General features: G+C 37.9%; 1 protein-coding gene across 3 annotated transcripts in view; it reads right to left on the reverse strand.

Annotated features, from left to right (window-relative positions):
* Window positions 1-17,967, reverse strand: part of samd12 (sterile alpha motif domain containing 12) — a 106,444-nt gene that overhangs the window by 9,689 nt on the left and 78,788 nt on the right. The gene's annotated exons all lie outside the window — the stretch shown is intronic.

Below are 17,967 nucleotides of genomic sequence, written 5' to 3' on the forward strand. Positions count from 1 at the left end.
AAACTGGTGCAATGAGCTCCCACCCTCTGGTCCTGAATTCTGAAGTAGCTGTCGGCTTGAAATATAGTAGAGAGTCCAGGCCCTATATATATATATATATATAAAATCAGAAGGTTGTTGGATAATACTGAAGCGGTCGCGTATTGTTTGGCTAAGATAAACAGTTAACGGTGTTTATTTTACCATGACCGGTAACTCGCCATCTAGTTGACGTGAGTTTGTGATGCTAACCAGCCGTTAAGCTAACGTGGTCTTGATGAGACGGCGTGCGCAAACACATTGTGTCATACCGGCTAGTAATGTCTACAAGCAGTTATGGCATTTTCTCGCTCCTCTGATCATTGACCAATTTAGAGGCATTCACGGCAAAATAACGCTCGCAGGAGGGTTGCCGGTTACGGCAAAATAACCACTGCTTAAACAATCGCAGGGGAAAAACATTTTTCAACAATGCGATGTACAAGCATGACGCCACACACTGGTTGCTACGGTGAAATCATTTTTCCTCTACAACATGAGGATCAACCACACAGGGGAAAATAATGGACTTTGTTGACGCAATTTGCCACTGAATTCTAAAGGTTTGTGTTTTCTTTGTGTTTGCTAAGTAAATGTGCTTCATGTGCTTTAAGCAATTATATTACAATTAGACCTCGCAGGGTAAACACTACCTGGCCTGTTTCTATTTCCATTTCATTCCATTACGGTTGCTATATTTGCACTTTGTTTACATTTCCATTGTGAAAAAAACGTGGCTTAAATATTATGCTGCGATAAAAGTGCTATTATTCTGAAGCACTAATCACAAATCTATTGTTCAGTAATTATTACCAGTATCGTCAAAAATATCATCACCGCAAATTTCATTCATTTCACCTACCCCTAATTATTCAGAAACCTGTCCAAAACAGGTTATATATAGCTTAAGTGTATATATAACGTTATTATATATATATATTAGGGGTGTAACAAACAAACAAAAAACTATTTGAACCGGAAATCCGGTTTTGATTTGAACGATGCGAGTGCACCGGCACACGGACTAATGAATCGGTCTAAAAATAGCTTGTACCAGCCGATGGCCCAGTCAAAACGTTATAAATTGATTTTATGTTGCTGGTACAATTTACAGGGTGCGCGCTCCCCGTTCGCCACATTGCCAATCACGAGGAGGAGGGAAAAAAATGGCCATATTCAATTTGCATACAGTAATCCCACCATCCTCGATGCGGCCAGTGACTCACAGTTCATTCACAACATCACTCCAAGCCAATGACGTATTGACGGAGCATTACATATGCAAAAATGTTGATCGCTGTTTTCCAAAATAAAAGCAGATGTTTGCAAATTGTCAAATGAGGAGATTTAGATAATTTTAAATTAAACAAGATATTCAAAGGATTATCAGGAGTATCAAAATAATTATAAATGAATTTGGCAGTTGACTATTTGTCAAATAATGAAATAATCGTTGCACCGAATCAAACCGAATCGAATCGTAATCCTACTGAATGGCGATTAATCGATTAATCAACAACTAATAACAAGTATATATAAACGATATATTTAATATAAGGTATACATTTTGCCGAAGGTAAAATGAGTTTTACCGCGGTAGCACATGTTGGTGACGTCATCGTATTAAAGCTGCCCCGACTAGCCGATGACGTAAATACGTCGGCGTGCACAACATATCAATGATGTCGAGTGCCCCCCCTCAACCCTCCCAATACCATGTTTCCCCTCCAGGACTTTTTTAAAGGTCTGTTATTGTTTATCACAACAGTCAGCATAGTCCCCAAAGAGGGCTCAGGGATAAGCAAAATACTCGGAAACCGAAACAGAGGCTTTTACCATATGAAAGGCAAAGGGAGAAAAGAGGGATGGAAATGAAAAAGAGCATGAGAAATAAAAGATGGAGATGTGGGATGAGGAGGGTGTATGTCCTAAAAAAGAGAGAGGATTGGATAGGATGATGGAGAGAGCGGGGTAGGGGAGAGAGTCTTGAACAACGACATAGCTGTATTCCCCAAGTGGCTTCTGTCTCGTTGGCTCTTTGCAGCTCCAGCTCTCAGGATTACCGCATTTACACTTAACTGCTTAAAAATAGCTCCCGTGATAATTTATTTAGTTTGAGTACGCCATCCGCTATTGTGTTCCCCGAGAGTACAGCTACGTATACATAGATATATTTGCTGTGCCTTTTCCCGCCAAAATCACATTCTTGTGCTCTCAATCTATTTTCCTTGAGTTGTGATATTCGGAAAATCGCTGCCTCTCTTGATTCGAAAATATACTGTTTACCAAAACACAGTGTCGTCCTTAGAAATGTAGACTTTCCAACTAATTTATAAAAGAATCATTAGCATCAATGTATATTATATCACTTTAGTTAAATGGAGTCATTAGTAGAACTCCAACCAATTTATTGGTAGAAACCTACAAGTTTTAATTTCTAATTCAAGAGATTCAGCGAGTCAGTCTCAGGGGTTCACACACACCAAGCATTTATTTGCAACAACAACAACAACAACAAAAAAATGAATAAAATGACGTGCTAGTGTCAGTGGATGCAATAATTATATCTGGTTAATGCCTCGTTGTTGGCAAGCTAATGGCATGCTAGCAACAAATGTTAGATATTATTAACATTTAAATTCTTTATTTTCATATATTAACCATTGTTATACATTATTAACATCTTAATTCTTTATATTAACCATGTTGAAAGGTTTTATAGATGTGTAAAGCAAGTAGTGTTGAACTCAGTATAATTTGACCTTAAGTTGGGACATATTATTTGGTCTAGAAGTTCCTTCTTTGTGGGAAAACACATTTGGTCCTTGAGAACAGAATCTGCTTCGAACACGCACCCCTGACTCTGTTTTCGCCATCGCTCATGGAAAAGTACCCAGAGAGTATGTTTTGTCTACAAATGAAAGAGAGGTGGTCGGTTTTAACTATAAGAAGCCATTTTACACACGGAAGAGGCACATTTGGCACTCTGAAATTCCACCTGTTATGTGATGTTTGGAACCTGTCACGATGTCCAGAGATCTCTGTTAGATTAAAATCATTTTTGCAAAGGTGTTTTTTCTTACATTAAATCTGTCTTCAAGTTTTGGAACACGCAAAGAGGACAAATATTTTTGATTCCTCTTCACAAACGAAAAGGACTCGGCAAAACTGGATGCCGGACCTGAGAGGCAAACTAGCTTAGGTAGCACTAGCTAAGATGAGGCTAGTAGCAATGTCGATAGATTTAAAATGGGACAGAAAAGAAAAAAATATCCTTTGTTCTGCCACTGGCCAGGGTACGGGGCAGAATCCTGAAGGTATAATTTATTTTAAATTAAAAATGTTAACATTTCCGTGTGTTGATAAAATGTGTCCCTGTAGGCTACACTCTGATCATGTTTGAATGAGATAAGTGTATATGAGTTAGTAAACATGATCAAGATAACAGCTACTATCCTGTAAGTGCACTCCATTTAACTCATTCACTTCCAGCCATTTTCACTGAAGCGACCACGTTCGTTCCCGGCTGTTTTACTGGATTTTGACTGATTTAGCAAGGCCCGCAGAATATTGTGTTCCATTGCTATAAAACATGGAACAATAATATAGCTAAGTTTCATCATTATTCATAAATCTTTTTAAAACAGTGGGGGAAAGAGCTTTTTGCAACATGGCCCTGGTTGAGCTCTTATACTCTGCTGCCACCTGCTGGCCATTTTTGTAATAACTACCATTGCTTCAAGCCTTTGCTTCAGTTCAGAGGCTGCATCATAGCCTTCTGTATGCTCTAGCATAAAAAAACATATAAATGCGTCTTGGTAATATTTAAAATAGAACATATTTATACGTCTTTGGGAGTAAACGAGTTAAGTGTAAAATTGGGTATTTTGTATTTTATTGCCATGGACCGGGAGAGATAGTTGTACATAAAAACACTCCCACCAATGAATTGAGAGCATTGTCTGAAATTCACAGCCCCGCCTGTCCAAACACGAACCAATGGGCCTGTTTAATAAAAAATACTGGTCCTAGACAGTCAAGAACCCATTTTGGGTCCCCCCAAAAATGACCTCTGCCATGTCTATGTTGCTGCCATGTTATTGGAGGATTAGGATCAGATGTACTTAACAGGTCAAGGTGAATATTGTTACCCTAAAACTCCCCTTTCAAGGACAATGTGAGATCCTCAAGTAAGGAAAAAAAATCTGTTGCCAGAGCGATATTCATTTTTCATTTTACATCTTCAATCAAGTGCCTTTTGAGCACCCTTGAAGGAAAAGATATTGAACAGGGACATGTTCAAAGTTGATCACACTTAAACATAAGCTATGAGAAGCCTTCAAAGAGCCAAGACAAAAAGGCTTGGCTACTGGTTTGAAGAAGGCGGAGAGCTTCTGAAGCAGAGGTTAAAAGGGGGTCATCCGTCTTTGTAGTACGGCGAATCAAATTTTCCGCAGAAATGTGATGACTCGACATTGGGGAGGGCTGCAGGGATGAAGCCGATGGGAGCAGAGAAGTCGGGTTCCATATGAGGAAGTGACTGTGGCAAATTCCAACTCGGTTTTTCACTTTTCGGTTTGCTTTTTGTCTCACTTGCTTTCCGAGGACCCAACACCGCTGACCCCTGATGACCTCACATGGCTCAGAAACCTTATCAACTATTATTTCCTTTTGTTACAGCCATAATGGGATTGTATTGTTCCTGCTCACATTTCCTCTTTCCTACGGACAGTGAGCCTTTCTACAGTGTAAAGGCGGCACTATGTGTTATTTTTTCATTCACACTTTCAAATTATTCATTACACAGGAGAAGTCTAGGCGATGGTAATTGATTTATGAGCCCTTCCTAAATTATCTATGATCAAGAGAAGGTAGTCTTCACAGTAGAGCACAGTTCCTTCTAATAGCTTTTCGGATCAGCACAGTGGATAGGAACAATGATTAAATTCAACCTGGAACCAGAGCGAATTACCCTTTTTTTTTTTTATGGCTCTGCAGGTTACAGGCTCGCTACACTGATGTTGTATACAGAGTATAAACCTGACTTTAGTTCCTGTGCTTGCAGATTTGTTGAAAAGCTGAAATCACATCACATTATTGGCGATTGCTCCTCTAAGCACTGAGCTAACTTGACTTGTTTAAATTCATGGCTAATAGCATAATTATTTTTGAAAAGTGTCATCTGATGCTGAGGTATCGAAGCTGAATGTGGACGCATGCGTTTAATCATTTCAGTGAAATTATAATGCATTTCCTGAGAAAAAAAATAATAAAAAAAAAATAATAATAATATATATATATATATATATATATAAATAAATAAATAAATAAAATAATGCATTTCCTGAGATGATAGTCAGTTGGTACACATGTATATCATTTAGTATAATGGACATGGATATATTTGCAATGTACAGTCAGAGGTGTGATTCGAACCTGTGACCTCTTGGTTACTGAACAATGCACTTTGCCAAGTGTGCCACCGAGCAGCATCAGACAGCTGTTAATGAAGACAAGTTGTATGTATGGAAGTGGGCGTGGAAAGTGGGACTGAAAAAGTTCAATGTCTGTCCCATTGGAAATGAATGGTGAAGATTTGATATTTAACGTTAAATTGTACTGATTACTGTAAGTAATGTGGAATCAGACGATATTGTCAGGATGGCATGAATCTTTCAAGCAAGAAATTTGAACGGTGTAAATCAGAACTATTATCTGGGAGTTAATGCATGGCAAAAAAGTGAGCGGAAAAATAAGTGCCTGAAATAATAAAGGTTGGAAACAACATAGGTGGGAATGCTGAATTAATTATATTGATTGAGATTAGATTTCTTCCGATTTTATTTTGTTAGCAGGCTGCTTCCTGGTCCATGGAAGATGACGATCAGGTGGGCAGTGTCATTATGATTCTGTGGTTTCCATTGATGTCATAGTGACCCAAAATTGCGGACTACAAACTGTGTTCAATTCCTCAAGATTGATGGCCAGATTTCTTTCTGGCTCATGCACCAACCAAACTAGTTTGAGTTTGTGTGAAAAAAAATATAGATTTTTATCTAAAAGCAAAGCTAGCATTTTGCACTGGACTGTACACATACACAGGAAGAAATGTTGGCACCCTCCCATTAAAGACAGAAAATCCGACAGTGGTCATTAAAAGTGATAACAAAATTTCAAAACTACTTATTCACAAAGCTTCTGGGAGCGTGCCTTTGGACAGATGCAAAAATGAAGCATGAAAACCAAAGAGCAGTGCCTCTTCTGCGTAAAATGGAGGAATTTCATTTACATTGTGGGGCTGTTTGATGAATCCAGCACAGGGGGTATTTAACAGACATTCAGGTCACATTTGAAAGAATTCAATCAGATTGTCTTCAAACTGTAGGTGTTTTATCTGAAGATATGCAACATGAAAAATAAAAGCAAAGATGTATGCTTTGTCGAATGCTGTTGCCGTGGCGACGCAACACTGCTATTAATGGTCTAAACATTTTTGAAAATATTTGAAACTTTTCAGACACATCGCACCTGGCAAAATTATCGATATTTTATTAGATTATTGTGCAGTTTAAAAAAAAAAATGTCTCAGAAGCATTCCCTAGAAAGTTTTAATGAAGCAGGCCTGGTTGCTCTTTTGAGCAAGATTTACAAAAGTTAGAGGCATAGGTAAGAGCCCAAGGCCAACAAAAATTCTCTTGGAGCCATATTCTATATTTTGAATTTTCTTTCAAATTTGGCCCCATTTTTGGCAATTTAAGAGTGTCACATTTTAAACAAATCCTTCGAGAGATTTTATCTCTTTGCCTTGAAAATTTTGGGAGTTTCATCTGAAGATGATGGAGAAGAAAACGAAATGCAAATATTTGTATTTCATTGAACGCTGTTGCCATGGCGACGCACCATTTTTAGGGGGAAATTATGCTAATTTTGATGTTCTAAACATTCACACTTAAATCACACCTGGCAAAACTAATTAGTATCTTACAAGTTCATTGTGTGGTACCGCCTCCTAGAAAGTTTTAACAAAGACGGTTGTATTTTTCATCAAGATCGACAAAAAGTTAGAGACATATGCAAGAGCCCAAGAACTACAAAAAAGCCTCTTGCAGCCATATGCTAAACCTAACAGGAAGTCCGCCATATTATATTTTTCTTTCAAATCTGGCCTCATTTTATGCCCTTTTATAAGGTTACATTGAGAACACTGAAGAGATTTTATACAATTGTCTTGAACTTGTGACTGTTTGATCTAAAGATGTTGAAGATGAAAAGTATTAGCAAAGCTATTTCTTCTAATCAGAGGTGGCAAATCCAGGTCCAGAAAGTAAAAACCCTGCCACAGTTTGGCTTTAGCCCCTGATGCTAGCTCGCTAGCTCCCTAGCTAGTTCTCAAGGAGCTCGTTTACCTGCTAGGGAGCTAGCTTGCTAGCTAGCTTGCTAAACTGTGGCAGGGTTTTTACTTTCTGGACCTGGATTTGCTACCTCTGGTAACACTTCGGCTGAGATGCGGGCTATTACTCTGCTTCTAATGCTATTGCCGGGACGACATGCTGCCATGAAGAATGAAAACAGAATGGTCTAAAGTTGCCATCAATACTATAAAAATCGTACATCAGTGGAAAGAGCTGAAAAATGCAGTTATTTCAGTGACATTTCTGGGGTTTTAGTCTTTAAAAGAAGGGTGCCGACAATTTTTCCTACATTATGTTACAATTCTTGCATGCATGCATATATTATCTTCTCAATATTTCATGCAGGAAAGAATTCAAAACATGATAACGTCCTTTCAATTCTAAATGGAAAGATAGTGAGTAAATTACGCAGATAAATGAAGGTGAAGTGAAATCAATGCTTCCTCCCTGGGACCAAAGTAATCATGATGAAAAGGAAAATGTTATTTTTACTCTATTAAAAAGTTTTGGAAACATTTTAATTTGTCTTGAGTGTCTCTGGGATTGAGGGAGTCTAAACTAATGTGCTTGTCTGGTAATTAAATAAGAGATAAAGTCGCCAATTAGTGCCGATGGTGCATATCAAGCTGCTAGTACTTGTTACAATGTTTGGAAGTGTGACATTGAGTATTTTCATGAGTGGGCAAGTGCATCTGTGCAAGTACTTGCGAAGACGTATTTAAGTGTTAGATCTAAAGGTGTTATGACAAAGATTTCCTGTTTTTCTCGGCAAGCTAGTGGCAAAATATATACATTTAATTCAAATGAATTGAAAGTGAAGATTTATTTCCCTGACATCACGCCCTGGCTACAAAACAGCTCGAAGAGTTAATGATATACTGGCGTTCATCCAAAACATTTAATGTGATTGCCATTGTATTGATGAATTTGGCTCCACAGTTTGCATTGTGCTGACAGTCGGTTGGTAGAGTTAAGTAGATGAATGCAAAAAAAATATGCTCCATTCCAGAAAACTCTGTCTATATTTACATTTACTACACCACTGTTCCTCTGTAGGGAAGCCAATGTCACGTGAAAAAAAAGAAAAATAACACAAAAACAATTCACAAGGACAGTTTATAATCTTAAATGAACCCATCAGAATGTTTTTATAATGTCAGGAACTGGAGAAAATGTTGGCAGATTAGACCTTCTTCCGCATCCGTGTCATTCCGTGTCTCAATGTTTCTGTCAATGTAACTACAATCTACAATGTAAAATTGAACTGAAACATTGTTTCAGTTAAATAGTTAACCCTGCCAGCAAGCTGAATTCTTGCGAAATTTGTTCACAAATACTACGAGAACATATCTTGTTACTGCTCCCGCCGATACGTTCGCAACCGGACCAATCAGGCGGGGATGTGCAGCTGTGATGAAACCAGGAAGCGCCGACGCAGAGGGAGACAAACAAACCTAACAGACGAATGGATTCTGCAATTAATCCTGTTCTCGCAGAATAACTCACCGTTTCCTTGTTAAATGTTGAACACTGAGAGACGCTTCGTGCATTTTTAACTGGTAAAGATGTTCGTGTGTTTTTTTTTCTTCCCATTCATTCGTTGCCGTGATTGGTCAAAACAAATGTGCAAAAGATGCCACATCGTCCAATCAGCTCGAAGTATTGTAAAGCAAGTCTCTAATTTCCCGAACGGATCTGCCGAGTAAAGTTCCAGATTGATAAAGTGAAGAGCTCCCTTGAGCGAATCACAATTATCAATCTGGCTATTGCCAGGTTATTAAAATAAGTTAAACTGAGAATAAGAAGTCTTCTGATAGTTACTGTTAGTATGATATTGTGAGGATTAAAGATAAAATAACCTAGTGAAGGGTTCCCCCCAGAACTTTTCAATTGGTGCCATGACCCGGATCACAGTGCAAGAATTTCATCCATCCATTCATCTATCCATCGTAAACAGGAAATCGTATATAGAGAAAACCGTATATAGAGGAAAAACTACCCAAAATAATTTTCTAAATGCAATTTTGGGTTACTGTACGAATAGAATGAAATGTAGTGTGCTCCAGTCTACAAGTGCTTATTCGGTCCCTCCCCTCCACACACCTCCACAGTAACTCACCACCAGTGATTGATTGTGTATTCTGTATATGCCGCACGCCCCCGCTGACTCTGTGGCGTTAAACGTACATTAAACAGCTGGGGGTCCGAATACGTGACGAGGCTCCTGCTTTCCCACGGGGATCAAACCTGCCGCTGTTACATCGCAGCGCCCTTGAGCTAGACACCTTAACCTCAGCGCCGTTAAGTATGCATCGTATCGAGCCGGCCGTGTGAGAATGTATGTAGTGTTCCTGTCAGGGTGTGTAGGTCCCAGTGAGTACAGAAGAGGGCACCTGGAGGGGTGCGATGAATATTAATCACCCTGTGCATGCGGATTTGGGGAGGGTCTCGAGGGATTGCGGTGAAGTTTTACCTTGGGGGATTTCTACCATACACATTCATTAAGCATCCGCACTGCCGTGCATGAGGCTGAAACAGGCCACCATGTCCCCGCATGCCCTCCGGGATGGACACAGTGTGCATGTGTGTTGAGATTACACAACCGCTGGGCTGCCACAGCAAACTGAACGGTATACCTTCACACTGCTTACTCATCCGTGGTAAACATTCTCGCCGGCACCTACCTGTAGTTTCATAATACATCTGGGTCAACAGACATTGGGAAATCAGAGGGAGGCTAATGGAATCAATTAGTTAATCTGCTACACTGCCAGAAATCAAGAGTGTTGTTTTAAAGCGGCATCAGATGCACAGTCGGGGGACCATGTTTGTTTAAAGAACGTCATAAACATCCATTTGGAGATGCTTTTTGGAGATCTTCATGTACTGAGACCTCAATAAAAAGAGGGCCCATCATAAAAAAACTTATTTATAATCAAGTGACTGAGGAGTGTTTTAAGTGTGGAACTGACAATGTTAAGTATGTTTGAACGTATTTAGATAGACTTGCACGGGTCAAGCGCCAACGTGCGTACATATGAATGTATTTGCAAGTACACCCGAACGTACATACATTTAAACATATTTGCATTTTTTTTTAAACATACTAGTAAATATGTTTAAATGTATTTGCAAATGCTTCTGAATATACTTGTAGGCTAAATGCTAAAAACGTAGCATTTTTCCCATAATGCCACATGATTTGCGCATGTGCAAGTAAAAAAAACAAAACTATTTTTAATCAGCAATTGGCCTACAATGTACCACTAAGTTAGAAAATTAAATAAACATTGCTTATTTATATTTTTTAGGATTATCATTACGTCTGCCCTGTATATGATTTTGGTTTGGAATTTTTACGCTGCATGCCACTGGGTATGCACAAGTCAATGCCCCTTTGGTATTATTAATGTTTTTAGCATTTTTTTAGCATTTAGCCAACAAGTGTTTTCAAACGTACTTGCAAATATATTTAACTCATTCAAACCCAAAAGCGTATGAATACAGTTTTTAATACTTTTTCCTGCACTTCCAAAAACATATTTATATGTTTTTTTATTTTTTTATGTTTCCTTATGCTAGAGCATACAGAAGGCTTTGATACAGCTTCTGATCTGAAGAGGTCGCATAGAGTAACGGGAGTTACTACAAAAAACGCCCAGAAGTTGGCAGCGTATAAGGGATCAACCAGGGCCATTATAAAAAAAGCTAATTTACCCATAGTTTTAAACTGATTTGTTAATAATGATGAAACTTAGTTTTTTGTTTTTTTTGTTTTTCTGGAGAGCTCAGTATTGTTCATTCGATAATTTTACCGATTTGACATGTCATCATCATTGCTCTTTTTTTAAATTATTTTTTTAACTAATTTTTATTTTGTATGTGGGTGAGTATGTGCATGCACGTGTGTGTGTGCATGTGTGCGTGCGTGTGAGTGTGTATTCATTAGTCCACCTAAAACCTATTAAAAATCCCATACCGTTCACCTAAACCGAATACTTCAGAATCCAGCTAGAGTCGTGAGGTTGTTAGGAGACCCGAGGAAGGATCAAAGAAAAGAAAGGAAAGTGAAATCCATCACCGACCAGACATTACCTACGATCCACCGGGTTACCAACCAGAGTCTTTCACCAACCCCAGAAACATCTAAATTCCAACAAATAGGGAGACCTCAAGAGACCAAAGGACAATATTTGTTCAGTTGTTTTAAAAAGTGACAAAAAAAGCTAGAAAAAAATAATTCAGTTTTGTCTAAGGAGTTCTTAAAATTCATGAACATTATGTAATAAAGACCTGCGTGTGTGCATACAGACATGCGTGCAATACATGTTTAATATCTGCAATTAAAAGGTTATTTAAGATAATGTTTTAAAATCTTAAAACCAACGTTTGGCCTTGGTCCTGGAACTCCTTTGTTCTGCCGCAGAGATCCATACGTCAAGTTCAACTTTCTTCCACGTAACACGTTTGTTATGTAAAACACCAACAGTGTTTCATGCCGAAGCATTTGGAAAGCAGTGCATTGCTAAACCAAGATGAGTCTCTTAGGGAAGTGAAAGTGAAGACCAGGAACATTTACACAAATGATGAGTAATTGTCCAAGAGCCTGCAAGCATGCCCCACAAATAAACCTGTCACCTGTTTTCACCGCCTACTTGACGCTGAGTAATTACACAGAAGCTAACATGCTGGCATGTTACTGGATGGCAAAGTTACCTCCTACATTCATATCCGCCAAATTGTTCGTAGCGCTACAGGAAATACAGAAAGATGGAACATGCATCGCGGGATTTCTTTTTTTTCTTTCTGTGTGTGTGCAAACAAGTAAACATGTCTGAACAGCAGATCAGATCTAAAAAAAAATGTCTGCTTTTAAGGGATAACAGTGACTCTGGATCGTATAATGAAGGTGTAAGTAAGAGAAGAAGACTATACTGTATACTGTATATGACAACATGAGGACATAGCAACTAGTGTTGTTCCGATACCGTCAGAGGCCCCGATACTGCATTAAAACAGTGGTATCGGTATCGGTGAGTACTAACAAGTAACATGCCGATACCATTAATTCTGACGCTAATATAGGACTTTGGATGCAGCATCTTGTGTCTTGTTCATGCACGACATTCACTGATGCCAAGCTAGGATATCCTATTGGCCCTTGAATGCTCTGAACCAATGGAAGGACAGCTTTTTCATGATTTTTCAAATAACAACTTGGTATTGGTATGGTATCGGCAAAGCTGGGTATCGGAATCATATCGGGGGCCAAATAACGGTATCGGAACAACACTAATAGCAACTCTACAGATGGAAGGTACAGAGAAAAGAATGGCCGAGGGAGAAACAACAAAGTATCTAGAAACCAGGCGTAGTGGGTGGAATACATTTAAAACAAGACAATGGACAAACATTCTATAAACAGCTTGGACTTGCTCGAGTATACCAGATGGTTTGAGTAACAGTGAATACCAATAGAACAGCAGAAAAAAAATCAAGCAACCTTCTGATAGCATACATTTTCTAAATGTTGCAGGGTTTTGGCAGGCTTGTGGATTAAAATAAACACCGAGGGCCGAATCGAGTAAAGGTTTGCGTGGCTTTTGTCTGGCGCTAACTAGCAAAAATTGAGCTAACACATAGCATCTAATTCACACACTGCAAAAACTGAATTTTTAAGTAAGATATAATTTCTTAAATTTAACCTAAATTAGTTTTTTTTGCTTTGACAATTTTTTTTTTTTACTTAAAATGAAATTGTTAGACAAGATCGATCTGCTTATTTTAAAATGCTCATTACAGTTTTGGCATTGAATGTTAAAACAAATATTTCCCACATTTTAAGATGACTACTAACCAACATCAAAGGCCCTGAACTGAGGTTTTATAAATTGAATTTTCTTATTTTAAGATTTTGCATAATCTAGTAATAGGATAAATGGGAAAAATACAAGTATGAAAACAGACAAAAGTGCAATAAAGTTCTTTATTATAAGTGGTTCGTTTCGTTATATTTACTATGCAAATTTTTCCTCTTTCAAGCACCATCTCAGTGGTCTAGTAATACCCTCTGACTGGGAGCTTGCGGGTTCAATCATGCATGTATTTAAAGCTTAAACATTTACATAATAATGTTATATGTGACCTAACCAGTCTAAGCATGACTTTCCGATTAATATAAAATTTATGGAATATGAGTTATGCAACAAAATCCAGCCGTTTTTATCTATCTCAGGGGGGCGGCCATTTTGCCACGTGCTTGTCGACTGAAGATGACATCACAGTTGCTCAGGGCTCAAGCAACGACCAATTACAGCCCACCTGTTTTCTGAAGCTGAGCTCTGATTAGTTTTTACCTGAGACCTGCGCAACTGTCATGTCATATTCACTCGACAGCAAGTGGCAAAATGGCTGCCTTCTGATATTGATAAAAACTGCTGGGTTTTGCTGCTTAACTCATATTCTACTAACGCAATATTAAACAGAGTACCGTATTTAGACTCATGGAGCTGCATAGAACATATTATTGTCAATAATATTTTTTTTTGGTGGGGGTGTTAACATCAGAGATGGCAAATCCAGGTCCAGAAAGTAAAAACCCTGCCACAATTTGGCTTTAGCCGCTGGTGCTAGCTAGCTAGCTCCCATGGTGCTCGTTTAACTGCTATGGTTTTTACTTTCTGGACCTGGATTTGCCACCTCTGGTTTACTTCCCCTTTAAAAGAGGTAATATGCATATATTTGCCACAACTACCTTACCATACTGTGCTATTCTATCGTAAGACTTTATACAAGACTGAGAAGCCCCAGCATATACATTTAGACATTCATTTGCATTTGTTTGTAGCATGAAAGAGCACGAAACGCAGCAAACTGTCCGAACGCCTCCTTAGGCAAATCACTTGTCGAGCTGAGTGAGCACATGGCACTTAAACAAAATCTACTTGACCTTTTCTGCACGCAGACATGAGTAAAAACAATCGCGTGCTAAATTCAGCACCATTAAACCGAGCCGCTTCATTGTTCATTACCAGCGGAGGAGAAAATGAATTTGTCTTCACGGATCGCTGGTTGCAAGGCAAGCAGGTTTGTACACAAACCAATCCCGCCACTTACTCTGACAACCAAACAACCAGCAATCAAACCAAAGGCCATCATTCCTACACTGCACAACACGGCCTTCGCTGGCAAGCGTATTGTGACTCGTGTATGCCAGCCGGAGACAGTTTGACGGACAAATAAGAATTACAGCGCTCGCCTCTTTATCTTCCTGTTTGACTTACTACTGCACTCATGTGATTGATGGCTGAATGCAGGCCTTGGTGTGTAGGAGATGAAGAGACAGGAGCTACAATGCCCGACGAAAAGGGAACCAAAAGCAGAAACAAGACAAGAGGAATTGAAAAGATAGTGAATAGGCTTTGTTAGTCTTTGGAGGGATGAGCTGCCATTTGTTCAGTTCAGGAGAATTCTGTTGTCTGCTTCAATACAACATGCATGTTCTTTGGAAGTTGTAACATTTTGAAAGTTAGTCATTTTGCATTCTGTTGAGTGTCGCTGCATTTGAATAATTACGGCTCACAACTTTGTGGATGACCCAGTTTCCTCAGCAGCTTTACTCGCAGCCGTTAAAACCAAAGCCAAAATCAGCATTCTGAAACTGCATTGATTTGCTCGCGAGCCTGCCAAAGCTAATAAACACTTTGGGCCTGATTTACTAAAGGTTTGTACAAACAAAATTGGTCAAAAACTTGCCAAAAATCAGTCTGGAGCCACAGACATTTTAACATTGTGATGAATGAAACAGTGTGTTAGTGTAAGTCTAATGTACTTGAGCTAATTGGAGCTGTCTCACAACACACACAAAAAAATGCAGCACCCAATACGTAGAGATTCGTCTTCTGTTTTTGTTTTCTTGTTTAGTTTAGTTTTTTTCATTATTATACTTTTTTTTGTTCAGACTTCATTTCCATACATTTTTACACATTCTCGGTGTGTCAAATTTCTGACAAAATTGGGCAGTTTTATGGACCTATTATTGTAATTTTCTGCCTCTCTTCTTCTTTTTTTAATAGACATTTTATGGCAATTTTTTTTTACATTTCTCTGCCTTTTTTTGCTATCAATTTTCTGACATTTTTGGCAATTTTGTGGACAGTTTATAGTAATTTTCAGGATTTCTTCTTTTGGTTTTGGTCGTTCTTTTTTTCATAGTTTTTTAATGTTTCCTTTCTTTCCTTTTCTTAAATATATTTTCTGATGGGGGTTTTGTGAAAATTTTATGGTAATTTTCATAAATTATTTAGTTTTTGGACATTTTATGGATACTTTTTGAATGTTTTCTGCCTTTAATTTTTATTTTTTTTTAAAATTCTGACCATTTTTGACAATTTCTATTTACTAAAGGTTTATGCAAGCATGGTCAAAAATTTTATTGTTGAAGCTGATCTACTAACTGGGCTATACAATATTAGGATTGCGTCCGTAAAATGTACTTAATTGCCGCAAATGTCATTTTGTGAATTCTGTGAGGAGCATTTGTAAATAGATTAATTGAACACACGCAATGTGAATGACCAAACCCAAGATGAAAAGCGCTGGCTGATTTGTCGTCTTTAAATAGTGAATCTGAAAGGCAGGTTCAAACCAGGACAACCAAAATGAAAAGCAGCATGGAGAGAACTTTTCCTCTTGTGTACCGGTAAATATGTCTGTGCAATTAATGAAAATTTAATTACAATTTTAATAAATTTTATGACACTCTACAATTACAAAATCAATAAATTAATACAATTTTTGAGTTTTTTATTTATTTATATATTTGCATATTTTTTTTAAATGACTAGTTTAATCAATCTTGTTTGGTCCAAAAGGAACTTGTATAATTATAGTGTTTCAAAGAAATGTATTTGTCTTAATATTTTTGTACATGTTTTAACGTTTTCTTGTTTTGTACCAAAAAACAAATAATTGTCCTTATCGTGATTTCAATTATTACCAAATTAATGCTAATACAGCATTTCTTCGATTTAGCAATGCAATTTTGGAGCTTCTGAATTATCTAATAAGGGCTGACTTAGAGCCAATCACAAGAAGGAGTCATGCTATATGATCGACAATGACAAAACTACTTTCAACTCTGCAGTTTTGTGTGCTTGGATCATTTAGGTACCAGTATGTGGAAAAGATTAAAGGAACAAAAAAAAACAAAATATTGACAAAAATAGAGATGCAATATTTTGGTATCTGTTTGAGTTTAATTAATCTAAAACTTTATAAAAGGCTAATGTGCCCATTAAACAATTTTCTATATCTATTGTACTCATTACGGTCATGGGTGTCATAAAACACACATTTGAGGTGAGAGGCACCTTGGACTGGTCACAAGTCAATCGCAAGGCACAATAAGATGGCTGATATTCCATTTTATATGGCATTTGGGTCAAGGTGAAGCAAAAACACATTTACAACAGTTTAGACCAATTGTTACGGAAGAATATCATTTTATTATTTTTCATTTATCATCAAGAAACAATTTTGTTCTCTTTACATAATTTTCCCAGTCAAAGCCTTTGACTATGTGGCCATTATTGTCAAGCCTTAATCCACGTCCCTATTGAATGTATTCAGCATTTTTTTCAAGGGTCTTCAACTGTTAAATGTACCTTTCATAACAGCCAAAAGATCCCAAGGACCAGCTGTGATAAACATCGTCAAACCAAATTATGTCTGAACACTTCTTCAGTTAAAATTCTGCCAGGAAGATCATTTTCTTTTTTGATATTTGAGTTTTCTTTGTGTGGGTAAAAAGTCTTAAATATGCACATGCAATTACAAGCCCTCTGAGCCAACTCTTAATTACAGAAGCAGCCACTTCAAGCAATTTGAAAGCAGCCGCGATAAACTAAGGTGTTTACATCATCAAAAAGCAGCTGTGCTTGCAGGAGAATTAAAGAAATTAGCACCGTTCATCATACGCCAGAAGAGCTGACTTGACTCGAATTTTAACTATATTGCCCCATGTAAAAAGAGTGAAAAACATTTGCTGTATGAAAAGCATAAGCAGACATCTTGCAAAGTGCAAGTCAAACCTGTCTCACTTGAGTATCTTCAGCTACTCATCACCTGGAAGTCACAACAGGCGGCCTACCTAATGAAGGTGTTTGTTGCAGTTGCCACAAGCACCATGCTGCTATTTGTCACTTCACTACAACTTTATTTAGCCTACTTTTCAAATGAGAAAACAGCAAATGATGCGTAGATTATGATGTCTCCATTAGACGGCATATTTTTCTCCTATTGCTGAAACGTGGCCACTCAAAGCAATTCAAGTTTCAAAATTACACGGAATGGATACAGTCAAGTAATAAGCAGAAAAGCGTCTCTGTTGTTGCCATGACGAGCCTGGCTCGCCTACGTTATTCTCCAAATTCCAGGAATGTGCTTAAAACCAGCATAGTAATTTTTTAGTCATGGTAAGAGCAAAGAAAAGGGAAGGTGTAGGAGGAAGAGTGGAATTTAAATCTAATCAGTGCGA

This window comes from Vanacampus margaritifer, chromosome 17 (assembly GCF_051991255.1).
Source record: "Vanacampus margaritifer isolate UIUO_Vmar chromosome 17, RoL_Vmar_1.0, whole genome shotgun sequence".
Classification (NCBI taxonomy): Eukaryota; Metazoa; Chordata; class Actinopteri; order Syngnathiformes; family Syngnathidae; genus Vanacampus; species Vanacampus margaritifer.